General features: G+C 42.9%; 1 protein-coding gene and 1 long non-coding RNA gene across 2 annotated transcripts in view; one reads left to right on the forward strand and one right to left on the reverse strand.

Moving 5' to 3' along the window:
- STOX1 (storkhead box 1) overlaps positions 1–5,173 on the reverse strand; it is an 18,190-nt gene extending 13,017 nt beyond the window's left edge. Inside the window, exon 1 of the mRNA XM_038181359.2 lies at positions 5,049–5,173. The gene's annotated coding sequence lies outside the window, so the exon portion shown is untranslated. The remainder of the gene's footprint in view (positions 1–5,048) is intronic.
- The window catches only part of LOC140002868 (uncharacterized), a 23,611-nt gene extending 12,496 nt beyond the window's left edge, over positions 1–11,115 (forward strand). The window contains exons 2-3 of the long non-coding RNA XR_011810438.1: positions 1,481–4,662; positions 10,562–11,115. This is a non-coding gene — a long non-coding RNA (uncharacterized lncRNA). The remainder of the gene's footprint in view (positions 1–1,480; positions 4,663–10,561) is intronic.
- The last annotated feature ends 1,578 nt before the right edge of the window (positions 11,116–12,693 follow it).

Consider the following 12,693-nt stretch of genomic DNA (forward strand, 5'->3'; position numbering starts at 1 on the left):
CTTTGCTGTTTCAAAAAATCCCTCAACAATAAGGAAACCCTTTTTTACCCTTCAGGACAGCCCGGCAGTGGAGCAGGTTGCCCAGAGAAGTGCAGTCTCCAGTCCTGGGGAGTTTCCAAGATGTGACTGGACAAAGCCCTGAGCAACCTGGTCCGACCTCACAGCTGTCCCTGCTTCGAGCAGGAGGTGGGATAGGCTCCCAGCAACGAGGTAACAGTCCAGACATCCAGCTTAACTGGGCACTGGTGCCTGTGCCTCCCACAGTGGCTCTCATCACCCACTTTGACCACCCTGTTTTCTGTAACCCAATGCAACAGCACTTTTGACCTCTGCTAGCTGTGTGAAGTTTTCTTGGGTTACACCAGGTTAAAGAAGAAAGGGGATGGTTACCCTTATATCACATCAAGGAGGCCATGCAAAACAGCATCTGAATGCAAAACCGATTGGATTTCTTCTCAACCTTCAAAGAGCCACTGTTTTCGTAACCTTTCCTTTGTCACTACCAAACTCTGTCTGTATGGGCTTGTTGTTAGAGCTGGTGCTCTCTGGTGGTGAAGCAGACACATGTTGAAGCAAGAAGGCAGTACAGAAAAGCTACACTAACCTTAAAATGAAGTCTGATTATGAAACCATATCAATATCTATATCAGACTAATAAATGCTGTTTATTTTATTAACTGTGTGATATTAAAATAATAGCAAACGAGCTCTTCAAATACTCTCATCGTCATTAATGAAGTTAAAATCTGCTGTTGAGGATTCAAAGTGTGAGAATGCAAAAAGACAGCTCAGCATAGCTCAGTCTGTGTTCTTGAATTTTGCTTTCTCACTCAAAAGACAAATAAGTTCATTCTGCTGAAAACTTCTAGCACTGAGAAATACACAGCACATATGAAGTTCTGCACAACTGATCTTATTAGAGGTGATGTTTAGGAAAAAAAAAAAAAAACAGAGACAATTCAAATGAATGGAGTTTACTAGATGTAAAAAATACACTCCTGTTCAGTGGTACTTGTTAAATGGTGCAACGAGAGACCGCTCAATGAAACAGTGGAAAAATATGCACACACATGTTTTTGCAGATAACACCTTACAGGAATTCAGCCTGAGCAGATGTGGTAAATCCATCAGGATTTTGAAGAGCGTTGCAGTGCCTTGCTGCTGGGAGTCCCAGCAGTAGTTCAAATATCACAGTTGGGTTCAGTGCAAAACACCGAGGAAAGTCTTTTGTAATAGAGGGTTGATAACTTACTAAGGACATGGAAAAGCATGAAACAGTCAGAGGTGTCACCTCATTTCAAGTCAGTGGTAAGGGCTCAAAGCCAGCTACAATTAGGTGCTAAACGTTGCTAAATAATGTGAGATCTACACTGGGAGGATTGATTCAGTAAGCCAAAGATAGCAAAAATAAATAAAAAGTTGTCCTTTTTCAAAAAGTACAAAGGTTTTCTTCCTTTTTTTTTTTTTTTTTATCCCAAAGATGTATTGGGCAGTCACCACTGGAACAACTGCAATAACCAGGAGAACCCAATTACAACAGAACATACAAGTTAGTAAGTTCTGAATCAGAGACCTTACTGAAACTAACTGGAGAATAAAAGTTAAAAATGCAACTAAACCGCTCATGTTCTAACAGCCTATATGCAGCAGTGCAAAATAAAACATTTCTGTTCATCCACTCCTTCAAGCCTGAAGAAAATAAAAAAGGAACAAACTTAAAAAGAACCCTGAGCAGTCCAATGTGAACCACAACCACATACTGAGAGTTACACTTCACTGCCAACTGCATTGAAGGACAAAACTATTCTGCTTTGACTTGCAAACCTACATCCCTGCTCCTAAAGCAGGATGGAAGAAAGGGGCTCCAGAAGAGAGGAATCCCAAACTGCACATCCCAGCCTCTTGCAGAGCCACTGTCCTCACCGAGACCAGGTGTTCCCATGGCAAAACAGCATCTGCTGCTCACACAGCCACGATTTCAGCTGTAGTTTCATTAGACTCTGCAGCAGGGTGATGCTGACACTGACAGGAATTGCTGTGAACAAATTCAAGGTACTGAAGTGAAAATAAAGAGAGACAATCTTTGTTCTCTTTTGTGCTTTTCAGCTATTTCTGATTGCTTCACTTCTCCCTCAGTTCTGGGGAGTATTTGCAGGGGAAGGAGGAGATGTGAGGAGCTGTGCTATCAGCTAACTCCATCAAGTTCACAAACAACTGGGCGAGGACCTGTTTTATGTTCTTATCTCATTCCAGTTCTCTCAATACCTGCAGCAAAAATGGACAAACCTTAGCACTTGACAGAGAATGCACTGTCCTTTCAGTGGCAGCATTCAGTAGGATGTTCTCCGGGTGTCCCCAGGAAGGCCCCGGGCTGCATTCTGCAGGCCAGCCCCAGCCTCAGCCCACCTGGGAAGCAGCAGGGTTGGTTTTAGCGCTCCTAGGGAGTAACTCGCAGCCCTGCGGGGGAGATGCTGGACCAGCAGCAATTTCAGGCCTCGGAAGCTTAAACAAATGAAAAACTGAATTTTCTATTGTTTGCCTCTACCTGACGGGAACCACAGAAGGGGAACCAGGCAGCTCAGCACACGGCAGACCTCTGGTTACGACCAAGGCGAAGCAAGCAGCTCCAGCAATGCGTCCTCCTGGGCTGACCCCCCCAGTTTCTCTCTTCACACACCCTGGAGCGATGCTCCTCAAGCCGCGCTGTGCCAGCTGGATCCCAGCTCATCCCCGTCCGGCTCCTCTCCAGCACCCCGGGGCTGCCCAGGACGGGGGCAGGGGGAGCGCTTTGCCCCTCATTTGGTTAACAACAGACTGAACAAGCACCGGAGATGGGCCCTCAGGGGTGTTAGCATTGCCACCCAGGCCGCTCAGCTATCAGATCGGGAGGACAAGGGGGTTAAAACCAGCCCCCCTGCTTAACCCGCCGAGGGAGGGTTGAATTGCCATGATTTTCCCTCCACCCGCCGAGGGGGAGAATATAACAGCTGCCCCCCAGCCCTGGGAGTAGCGTGCACACCAGAGCCTGGCTCCAGGGCACAGGGGGAGAAAGAAAGCTGTTTGGGATTTATCTAGGAACAAATACAGCAGAGCGGTTTGCCATTCCTGGTAAGCTTTTGGGACTGGAGTTTCTCCTTATCTGCTAAATCTTCCAGTGGCTGACATCAGAGGACCAGAGCAACAGCACAGAGTCTTCTGGTGACCAGCAGTAGCCAGGAAGGTTCCTTGCAATAAGCAGTGAGGAGGCCTCCTGAATGCTTGGGGCTTGAAAAATAGAGTGCATCAGGGCCTGGAGCATGGCAAGACCCTCACACTAATTCCTAAGGATAATTCTTCACTGAAACTTGACTTGGCAAAATTACCACTGCAGTGCTGTGTGCCCCTTTCTTCTCGTTTACTGTTCAACGAGCAATGGATTGTGGATTAAAGAGGAAAAGAAAGAGAAAGAGAGAAACACCTTAAAACTGTTGGCTGATTTTTCTCATGAGTCTGAGAACTCAGTCCTGGCCCTTTTAGTGTACCGTGGACATAGATAAAGATATTGCAACCAGGTATCTGTGAAAACTCTTCAAACACTAATGTAGTTTGCAGACACTGCTATTGCTACATGCTGCAGTAAAGGATGTTTCCTAAGAACCACCTCGGACATTTCTTGTTCCCTACATCCCAGCCACAAGTCGTGGAGCACGAGAAACCCACGTGCCTTGAATTCCACTTTACTGCAAATAACAGCTTGGGAGCAGGTAGATTAAAACAAGCAATCTATATAAAATAAAGACTGCTAACGTGATACCAATAGCTTCATTTTTCAATATTGTCAACTCCTTTAAGAAACAAAACCAAGGAAGCTTTGTCCCTTGGGTTTTAGTTGTCTAACTTGTCACTTGCTTTCCTGGAACAAAACACATACAAGGAATGGGAGAAGAGCCTTTCAGTGCAGAACATGGTCATTATCACGAAGGAAGGAAGAAAAGACACAGTACATCACTTTTCACCAGAAAATTACGTAAATAAAGACACTAAGATTAAAAATTGGTTTCAGAAGGGAAGGAGGGAAGGAAGGAATCCCTTCAACATCAAATGTTTGAAAAAGAGAAATTCACAAAGAAGCTTCTTCAAAGGCATTTGATAAAAGAAACAGTAAGAGAACACCAACTTGTTAGAACCCCCTTTGGGCATTACTGCAGTGAGAGATAAAACGTTAGGGGAAGTTGTGTAATTCATTTGCTGAAATAATTTTCATTTGGATTCAGCCAGCCATCCTCTGCGTGAGAAAAGAGATTACTGGGAAGCAAAAGGATGAAAAACCAAATGAATCGAGGTCTCTAAATCATTTTCAGGAGACTGGCACATATCAACAGTCACAAGTGATGCAAAACTACAGCAAGAGGGAATAATCCCCAACATATTTAGAAGTGTGATGTCTTTTTAGATGGAGGCCAGAAAGTAAAACACTGCTCTTGCTTATAATGCCCTACCGGGGTTAACAGCAAAGAGGGCAGCAGGCTACTCACGACCAGGACAGACAAACCTCTCTCTGGAGCAGGTGCAGAAGGTCAGCAGAGTGCCCAGAGAAACAAGACTGCATGGAGAGACTGAAGAGTCAGAGAACAGGGCTGAGGCAGAAAAGAGCTCTTCTCTGCAGACTATTAGGAAAGCAGTGTAAGTATCAGGAAAAGGGAGAAAAAATAAATCTATGTGATTTAAGCTAAAGCCACCGTTAAGAGAAGCATAAACAGGTTGAGCTGGCCAAGGACAACACAGGCTAGGCATCACATATTTTCACATTAAAATTTTTGAAAGAGGTCATTCTTAAGTCTTCCAAAAGGTGACAAAGGCTTTGAGAAAGAATTCAGAACTGCTGTTTCACTTGGACTGCTGCTTCTCTTCAACACAAAGCTTCTGTTACCTAATCAGATCCATCTCTGCCTGAGGTAACATGTACTGCTAACTTTAAAATTCATCCCCTGACACAGTTGATTACCGAGCTGCCCTCAGGGAAGCATAACAATAAACCTCTCAGAAACGACAGCTGTGAAAATTCCTACCTTTGGAAATCCAACTAAACCAGGATTCGTTTGCACTTCAAGTACCTGTTAGTTACTATGGGGCTGAACAGCTACAAGCCTTCATTTCAGCATCTTCTGCTTGGGCTTTGCCACATTTCTAGTTTGGCTGCTGATGCTTCTAATTCTTTAGTTTGGGGCAAGTGGTTCAGATCAACAGGGTAAAGCAGGCACCTGAGTTGACATGAAGCAAGAACTAGGCTGTCCGTTCATCACTTACCGGTGTTTCTTGGTAATTACAACTTGCTGCCTCCTATAATCACCTTCAGCAGAGAACACTCCTAATTAACCACAACAAAACCACATGGAAAGCTGCAAAATCTACAGCAGCTTCACTGGCCAAACCAATGGCTCAAGGAGGAGCTGTGAGGCAGCGTTCGGTACCAAGAGCAGAAATGTAGTTAACACAACTGCAACATTTCAGAGAATAATTCAGTGGCACTGATTCAAAGATCGAAGCCAAAATTCCTTTAAGTGGTATATTCTTTATTGCAGCGCTGGATGCACGGGGGATCTCTCCACCTATCGTGCATACCCAAAGCAGAAAGCAGTCTTGAATTTCTACAATCAATCTATCGATATTCTACAAGCGCCTATACATATTCATAACCTTCCCTCGCTTCTCATGCTAATTAGCCTTTTGGCACCTTGCGCCTGCATAGAGCCTCCCAAGAATTGTGGGCAGGGGTCTTTGGGAGGAAAACCCCGAGTCTTCCTCACAGTGTACTTTTCACTTTTGGTCAGGAATCTGCTGAGTTGGCATGTTTCTTAATTGCAAGAGCTGGTTGTTGCTAATTTTTCCATTTGTTGTATCTTTATAATGAATTCCAATGTCCAGTTTTGAGATTTATAGTCCTTACATTTGTTTCTCTGTCCATCTGCCGCTTCCTTATCATGAGTTCCAGTGTCTTGTTTCGAGCTATACAGTCCTTGTCTGGGGATTGTCCTTGCCTCCCCAGTGCCTCCTTTATCAGCATCCGTGCAGTAAGAGCACTCAGTAACCCAGCAGCTGTATTTTCATGTATATTCAAAGCCCTTGATTGCAGCCTGGCCTCATTAGACTGGAAAGGTTACTAGCATAATTAATTGAATATGGGCTAATTGCAGGTACTAAATAGCAATGATGAATAAATACAATTTTCACCAGTATGATCTTAAAAATACACTTTTTCCCCCCAGATAGCTTTGCCATTGTTCCTACTGCCAGATGTAACAGCATGTTCTCTGTGTATCCCCTGAATGCTAATAGATTAAACAAAAGGGGGAACAGAGACAGTTTCTGCTGCAATATGCTATCTTCTGCAAAATTGTTACCTAAATTTTTCCTGTGAATAATTACATACTTAAGGTAGCAACCTGAATGTGCCCAGGTCTGATTTCTTCTTAGATCTTCCATCAATTACACTTTTCCCTATTTTTAGAAAAGCTTTCATAAACCCCTTTGGAGCTTCTTCTTGGTCAGCATTTCCAGAGGAATGAAGACTAAAAGCAGCTGCTGAGATCAGAGCATCGCCTCCACATGAGGTAACAAAATGCCTTCCCCTCCGGGCAGCCATTGCCCCACCGAGCTGTGGGGCCCCACAGTGCTGGGCACCCTCCACCTTTACCTGCTTCAGTGGCAGCACGCTCTGTAGCATTTTTCCACATAAATCTTTGTGCTGATTCACTCCATAACATCCAGCTGCAGTATTTTTTTTTTTCTAGGCATCATTCTCTGTCTGAAAATGTTCATGGTGAATGGAACCGAATGAGTCTTCCACTGGCTATGAATGCACCTTCCAGCCGATCAGAGTATCGCTCTCTGGCTAGTCCCCTCCTCCAAAAACACCACTAGCTGCAACAAAACACCTAAACCAGCCTGGTCCTATCACATTTTCCCTAAACGTTGATTGCCCATGTGCACAACTGCAGTGCAACAACTCACCAGGTCACCACCAAGTGTGCTTCAAAGCAGAGCTCTGGCAGGTGAGACATGGTTTGCCCCGGTGTCCGTAGCGGGGAAAGGCTGCGGTGGTGATGCCCTGCTTGTTCCTTGCTTGCGCAGCAGCCTGCCTGCAGGATTTCTGCCCCCCAGGATTCACGCTGATGCTGCTAATCACAAAATGCCACAGGCAGAAGTCACCTGCCAAGAGAGCATGGTTTGGCACTTCCAGTGGACAAAGTCTCCGATGGCATCTGAGGCCATGCTGCTCAATCAGCCAGTGGCTCCGCAAAGCGGAGAGGATCTCACCATCAGGATCACACAGGCAGGCAGCGAAGGAGACAAGCAACAGAGTCAAGAAGAAAGGAAATAAATTCAGTGGCTCTGGAGGGCTGCCTGCTTCAGCCCCAGCTGCAGCCACTGTGGTCAGTTCTCCCCTCTGTCCCCGCTGCTCCAGCATGGGGCACTCTTCCTCTGGAAAATCCCAGTCTGGGCTGAAGGGAACTGCCTCAATTTTGCACTAGAATCCCACAGAGACAAAAGACTCCCTCCCTATCCCACTGTCGTGTTTTCCTCCCCCATGGTCAGGTCTTGCCGTGTCTCAGGTTACGCGTTCATGGAGCGTTCATTGAGCGAGGCCCCAGCAAAGGAGGCAGTGGAGGCACCCCTTCAAGGGCAGCAGGCCTTGCTCCACACAGAATTTGGGTTAGACACGCAGTTCGTTCCTGTTGTGCAAAGCTGCACAGTGCATCTTCTCATCTACTGTGGAAAATCCTTGCCAGAGAAGGTAAGAGCACTGCTCATTTTGGAATCTGTGCTCAGGGAGATTTTGTATCGGACTGAGGGGGATTCTGCTGTGCTGTTAACTTGCAGGTCACATAAGAATAGCCTTCAAACCATCTTCACTGGAAAAAGTGCCTAAAATTGACTCATTTTCCTTTTCTTAAACTTCAAGCAAAGTATCTGAATGAATTAACTGCTCAGAATATCTGCACTGCCACCTCTTTCTTATCAACTCTAACTATTGGGAGCCCCTGCCACCCGAAGTCAACGCTATAAAGTTTCTGCTTTTGTCAGTGGCTCCGTTACTATCCAGTGTATAATTCCAAGTCTCCCTTGGGGCTGCCCATCATTATATCCCAAATCACAAGACTGAAAATGCTGGCTGCACATTCCTTGCAAGCATGTTACTGGGTCCCGTGGATAACCAGAGCATTTGGAGACATGCTGCCACCAATATGTCCCCCAGAACTTGAAGTCACCTCTTTTTCCTCTCATCAGTACAATGAAAAGACACTTCTTGCTTGCCCCCACCACTCAACAACAGAGGTAATTAGCTTGATTTCAGGAAAGATATCAGCGGAAATCCAAGTCCAATATTGGTAAGCAACTACTCATTTTCATCCCTTTGGTCGCATTACACAAGGCTTCTTTGTATCAGAGATAATGGACAAATGATTTAAGGATACTCTCAATGTGTTTGGAAACCTTCCCCAGGATTTTGCAACTTGTAACACGACTGTCTTGATTGATACCTTATGTTTGACATAATACACTTAACAAAAGTACGTTTGCTTGAATAGCTCTTTGGTAAAAGGAGTTATCAGGAGACCAGCTGGAGGCTTGGACTAAATGTGTGCAGGTTTTATTAGCATGCAGTGACAATTGCCTGCTTCTGCTCCGACACTGCCTCTGCACGCATGCAGGGGTCTGTTTTACACTAAGGCAGGTTGGTCTAGGAGATGAGTCTTTTCTGAGACCAACAGCACCACGTACCTTTATCTTCCACTGTTCATTTCTATGACATGACATGCGGCAGCATTTTCTCCTTTTATTTGTAAATCTGCTGGCTACCATCCAGCCCTGCTAAAAAGAGATCAGAAATTAAGAGCAATTGCTCTCCAGCTGTTTCAGCCCTTGCATGACAAAACAGGAAGGTAACCGGATGACCCTCTGTCAGGAAGACCAAAAACCATTAAGTGAAATACAAGGGAAAAACCAATCAGCACAATCAGACAAATCCTTTTCTATACCATTGAAAAAGTTGCAAGCAACTAATAAAGCAAACTACTGCTCTAAAAGCAGTTGTTGAAATGGAGTGTGGAGAGTTCAGGCTGAGATTCTCTGTACTGCTCCTTCTCTCCACTCTTCCCTTCTCCCCAGTTTCTTCATGATGAAACGGGAACAATTCAGCCAACAGGATCCTTTCATTTGTGCCCACAATAGACTGAGGGAAAATGATCAGATATGGAAGTGAAGGCTATTATTTCTAAATAGAATAACATCACTGAGGTATTTCAACAATAGGACAAAATAAGGCTCACATGCCTGTGGCTTTACGTGCTCTGTAAACAGTCTGAGTGTAATGGTGAAGCACTGCATGAACTAGAGGAAAAACTCCAGCAGTTTAACCTCATAACCTAGCACCAAAAAAAGCAAATGGCCAACATGGAACAAACAAATCCACTCAACACCGCTACCTTGCTCTGTCATTGTTAGGAAAAGAACGCAGAGAACCAGACTGATAGTGGGCTAGATACAATAGCTTGCAGGATTCCTCAATCACACCTGAAAAGATACCAGTTCTTACATTCACTGTAGGGTAAATGACCTGAATCTTCATATCTCTTAGAATCTACTTGTTAAAGAGAACAAAACTTGAAAAAACAGCAGATACAAGAAATCAGAAGCGGCATAGAATTGCAGAGCATAGCAAGATTTCAAAGCAAATTCAGGTTATCAGGAATCTGGAAATTCAAAAGCAAAGCTCCTAACCACAGCTGAAACACTGAAATGTACAACCTTCAGTGTTCAGTGTGTTCCAAAAATCTGAATTTGTATTCCATATCATAATGTCCTGGTTATGGAGTGGATGAAGAAAACATAATTTTGCCTAAAAGTATGTTATATTACTATTAATGTTGTATTAATATTAATTAAACTGCAATTAATTTCTAATGCAACACATCTAATGAGACACAATACACAGAAACGTGAGTTTGTTGGGAAAACACTGGCAGTTTTGATAGCCAAGTAGAGGTATTTATTATTTATGCTGTTTTTATTGTTGTACTACATGGCAATATACAATTCCAGCTGAATTTCTATTTGAACCATTTCTGCTTTCTGAAAGTGCACTGACCGCGCTACCTACACAGTTTGCCATCTATCACTGGCCGTGAGACTCAATCACTAAAAATGAAATATTTTATATTTTTAAATATAAACTGCACTGAACAAATGTACTAAAGATTTTAAACCTGACCCAGATACACAAAGATTGTAGAAGCAAGAGAAAAAACACATTTTGTGCACATTCCTGATAAAATTATCAGTGAAAGTTAACTGTGTTACATAACTCCAAACAGATACTCAACACAGTACATTATTCAACAGAAAGATGGACTGAGAGCCATTCTCTCTCCAAAAGCAGTTATTTCAGCCTGAACAATGAACATATATTATGTTCGTGGACTCAGCTTTATAAAGTTACATTCTGAAATGACTCAGTTGTAAATGCTGGATCTGTGGAAACACGTGGTCACCAGACAGCATTCTAACTTCTGCTCCACAGGCCGTGTGAAAGGACGCAGGGAAAACCAAGCAACAACTGGGAAGTGGTTCTGCAGCAGTGCCCGGGTGCTACAGCCACGACAGATCAAGCACTGGGTGAGTCAGTACAACATGTCATGTCAGTAAAACTCTGTCATGGTAGAATATGTAGCGGTGCTAGATCCAGCTCCATTATCGCCCATGCAATACTCAGCTCACCAGAAAGCTTTGGCAAAAATTCTCTATTGGCCTTTTTGCCACTGTTTCTATGTAGCACTGAAGCTATGCACCTCTACCTTTTGTATTACCAGATCAAACAAAGGGGCGTTATTAAAGTCTACTCCAATCCAGATCATGTTGCACGCACATGTATGGTGTGGAACTGTCTTCCTGTGCTCATCCACTGGTCTGAGTATCATGCTGTAAAGGTTCAATTCATTAATTTCATCATCCTAGAGCAATATAAAACGGGAGAAAAAAGCCTATAAACAGATTTGGTTCTATTCACCAGCTTGTTACAGCAGTGCTTTCTCTACAGAACAAAGCACTCCTAGATTTGCTACTCTGCAGAGCCTCTAAGATGAAAAATTACAAGTTGTGTGCTTCAACACAGAAAGCTAGCAAGACCTTGCTTCAGTTCTTTTAGCAACCTTTTGTCAGCAACTGATACCCAGGGAAAGGTGTAGCAGTGGAAAGCCCATGAAATGTGAAGCGTGGACCTTAAACGCAAAAACACTTCATAAATTAAAACTGATAGAAGATTGCTTCTCCAAACCCCCATTACTGATACTGCCTTTTTTTTTTTTTTTTTTGTAAGAACTGCTTCCATTCCTAGAATATTACCAAGAAGCTTTAGCTAATGACCAGAATTGATGCGACATGTATACAGAACTTTGTGCCATTTGATAAAGTAACTTTACATGCTGTGAAGTTGCCTGTTGTTCCTCAGATTATTTGTCCTTTGGGAGACTGGTCAAGCCCTATGTAGGTTGTAAAATTTTTCCTTTTTTTTAACCTTTCATTTTCCTTCCAACATAAATGCAGACTGTACCAGGGTTTTAAATACAATGCACATCAAAGCAAAATAGAGCAAGGTTACACTAATTCAAGCAATTATTTTTCTTAAGTACTATAAAAGTCTGAATCACAAGCAATTATGTCACAGGGCCACTCAACTCAAACACAAGATGAGGCCTGCTTTTGTGACAACTGCTTTCATATCAGCTGTTTAAGGTAAAAAAAAAAAAAAAGAAAAAGAAAAAAAAAGAAGAGATTCCAACAGAAGTTTCACAGTGAACCTACAAAGTTATCTTGTATTCTAAAATTGATCTCTTGCATGTTCACATCTACAGCTGAAAATTCCTCATGAAAAAAGTTATTTCAAGGTCAGTCCTTTCTTTACTATTTTAAATGGTGCTCGACGTATACATGCTGTCAGTCTGTACAAAGGTAAAGGTGAAAAATATAATTTGATTACAAAAGAATTTCACTTTACACTATCTGTATACCAGACGATGCTTTTCATAGGATTCATTTATGACCATCCTCACTCACTCTAATGAGATGTTACCTCTTAATTCATAAAGCATGCAATTTCTGTGTACTTGTATGAAAGAAGTAGTGTTTTTATTTTAACTCCTACTTTAGTGTGAACGCTTCAGGTATTACCCAGTGACTCAACTGTGATGAATGAGAGAGAAATTTATGCATGTTATTTTAATGAAGAAAGACTTCACTTGTCTGGCTTCTAAAGAGCTAAGGAAGGAAATGATAGAAGCACCACCTCAGACCCTTTTGAGCATCAATTCAGACATTTTAAGGTGTTTCTCACTAAAGCCACGTGAGCTTTCACATAGGTTATTCATACATTTTATGGCACTTGGACTTTCCTAACAGGTATTTAGTTACCTAGGACATCTAGGCTAAACAAAAAAAATCTGTTAAAATTAACCATTGCTGTAAGACAAGATTCCTTTCCCAACCTTCAAAACCCTTAATTTTCCTGGAAGTTGCACCAAAATACCATTGTTCGTGCTTCATCTCATGTAAGTAAGTTGCCTTTGACAAATGATGTCACATTAAGTTTTAAGCTTAGATCTCTGGTTATCTGTGAACACAAAGTAAAGGCAGTCTTAGCCTCTTTTCAACAAAAAT

Source organism: Anas platyrhynchos, chromosome 6, assembly GCF_047663525.1.
Source record: "Anas platyrhynchos isolate ZD024472 breed Pekin duck chromosome 6, IASCAAS_PekinDuck_T2T, whole genome shotgun sequence".
NCBI lineage: Eukaryota > Metazoa > Chordata > Aves > Anseriformes > Anatidae > Anas > Anas platyrhynchos.